The 2,875-nt window shown below is 36.0% G+C and overlaps 1 non-coding gene across 1 annotated transcript; it reads right to left on the bottom strand.

Annotated features, from left to right (window-relative positions):
• Positions 1-2,134: 2,134 nt before the first annotated feature.
• On the bottom strand, positions 2,135-2,241 carry LOC128032186 (small nucleolar RNA R71). Its single transcript, XR_008188314.1, has one exon. It is a non-coding gene; the product is annotated as a small nucleolar RNA R71 (small nucleolar RNA).
• Positions 2,242-2,875: the final 634 nt, after the last annotated feature.

Below are 2,875 nucleotides of genomic sequence, written 5' to 3'. Positions count from 1 at the left end.
AATTTTATTCTTTGGTCCTCTAACTTGTTGATTTATTCTGGATAGGTCTGGTAGCTTTGCTGGATTACAAAACCGTCCAAATTGGAGACCAAGTCAACCTAAGATTCAGCTACACATGGCTGTCCATTTAAACTATTCTTTGGTTTAATTACACAAGGTCCTTGCAGTGTTGAAGAAATTAGAGATTTTCCCGAAGATTTACGATTGACAGAGTCTCAGTCCTGAGTTGTTTGGCATCCAAAATTGCTTAAAAATAAAGCAAAAATCAAGTCAAAAGCCACTAAGCTTGGCCAACCACAATTTGAGGAGATTTGTACAGGTTAAAATCCACTATTTTTAGCAAACTATCCCCCTTTCCTCGACTATAAATAAGACCCTCTCATTCCTTCATTCATCATTCGTCATTCATTCTCATCATTCATCATTCTCTATTTTGTCCAAATTCTCTTAGTCTTTTCCATTCTCAAGCCTATCATCATCTCTTCATAGAAATTTTAGCAATTAATCCTCTTAAAGAACCCTTGGTCGGCCACCTTGGAGAGCCATCAGCAAAGGAATGAAGGAGCCTCGTCAGTTAGAGTCTTGGGTGACAGCCACTCAAAATTGGGTTTAATTTTCATTTTCTTTAATTTAATATAAAGATGTTTGCTATGTGTTCTTTGTTCTTGTTTACAACAATGTTAGCTTAATTTTATTTAAGCTAGGATGATTGCTTTGATTAGATAATATTTATTTGATTCATGCTTATTATGTTTGTGCCTCAATCGATCATGTTTTCAATTAAAATCAAGTCTGTATTTCGTTCATACGTGATTGAAATGCACCTGAATTAGCTGAGTGATCCTGACCAGACGATCGGTAGTGGACACATAATTGAAATGTGCGTGGTCAATTTACATCCTGACCTGATTAAATTGAAGGTTGTATAACAACTCTGACCAAGCTCTGTTATCTACATAGTTTTTAGATTTGTGTGATTAAATTGTTTCAAACCTGACACGTCCCTATTACCTCACACGAATGCTAAGAAACCCTTAGTAAATAAAGATCAGTAAAATGCGTATTTACTAAGTAAAGGATTTCGAAAGGACCTAATATGGTTTCCAAACTCATGAAAGATCAAGTTGCCATGGAATGTCTTTCTGAATGTTATTAAGCATGTTGATAATAAATTGAGTTTGATTAAAGTAATTATCCTAGTTTATTTATGTTATAATTGTTGCAAATTGTGTTTAATTTTAGTAAAATCTATTTCATTCATATAGTTTGCATACTTAAGATAATTTGCACTAGGGATCATTATATTTAGTTTAATATATTTTAATCACCACTTCTCAACTATATTATGATTTTATTTACCAAATTGTTAATATAATTTTACAAATTAAGTGACTTAGCACAAATACAATCCCTGTGGAGATGATAACTTGATACTTACTTATTACTTGATAACGACTGTGTACACTTGCACAAACCTACGTGTTACAGCACACTAGAGCTAAAATTCCCATTTTACCCTTGAAACTTTTAGGCCCTATTTTGAGGTGTGACTACTCTCCCCTTCTAAAAATAATTTCATCCTCGAAATTTACATGAGCTAAACAAATAAGGATATTACTGTGTCATCACATCACCGGTTTCCCAAGTAGCCTCTTTTGTCTTATGGTTGTGCCACAAAACCTTAGCTAATGAAACCCACTTATTTCATAAAATCTTCTCTTCATGAGCTAGAATCTCAATCAATTCTCCCTCATAGGTTAGATCGGTTGGAACTTCGACCTCCTCAATTGGCACAACGTGTAATGCATCTAAACTCAGGAATTAGAAGACCAGATATTGAGGTAACCCAGTTTGAATTGAAACCAGTGATGTTTCAAATGCTACAAACGGTGGGCCAATTTCTGGTATGCTCACGGAAGATCCACATCTCCATATTCGATTGTTTATGGAGGTGAGTGATTCATTCACGATGGCTGGTGTGACTGAAGATGCACTGAGGTTGAAATTGTTTTCATACTTGTTGCGAAATCGAGCATGAGCATGACTCAATTCATTGCCACCAAGTTTCATATCTACATGGCAAGAATTAGCAGAGAGATTTTTGGTTAAGTATTTCCTACCTAGCAAAAATGCTATGTTAAGGAATGAGATCACAACTTTCCAACAATTGGATGACGAGTCTTTGTAAGAGGCTTGGGAGCGATTCAAGAAGTTACTTCGTAAGTGTCCTCATTATGGGATTCCTCATTGTATCCAGTTGGAGACATTCTATAATAGTCTCAATGCACATGCAAGATTGATGGTCGATGCTTCCGTGAAAGGTGTAATTTTATCTAAGTCTTATAATGAGGCTTATGAGATAATTGAGAGGATCGCGAGTAATAACCATCAATGGCCAACAAATCAAACAACTTCAGGAAGATGTGTAGCCGGAGTTCATGAAGTTGACGCCCTCACTTTGTTATTAGCTCAGGTATCGTCTATTTCCTCTTTAATAAAATAGTTAACCGCTAATAGTACTAATAATTCTACTGCTCAGCCACCAAGTCCGTTTGAAGTAGTTTCCTGTGTGTACTGTGGGGAAGGTCATTCTTTTGAGATTTGTCCATGAAATCTCGAGTCAGTGTACTATGTGGGGAGCCAATATCAAAATATGAATGGACAAGGACCCCATTCCAACTTCTAAAATCCTTCATGGCGTAATCTTCCTAAATTTCCTTTGATCAACCAAGGAAATGGACTGAACAACAACTTATTGCTGCAAAGACCCAACCAATCTCAAGGGTTAATCAGTAAGCTCCAAAACCACTTTAAGTTGAGGAATCAAACAGTTTGGAGAACTTGTTGAAAGCGTACAGGCAATGAATAACGCTTT

This window comes from Gossypium raimondii, chromosome 8, assembly GCF_025698545.1.
Source record: "Gossypium raimondii isolate GPD5lz chromosome 8, ASM2569854v1, whole genome shotgun sequence".
Classification (NCBI taxonomy): domain Eukaryota; kingdom Viridiplantae; phylum Streptophyta; class Magnoliopsida; order Malvales; family Malvaceae; genus Gossypium; species Gossypium raimondii.
This window is presented reverse-complemented; position numbering and strand designations above follow the sequence as displayed.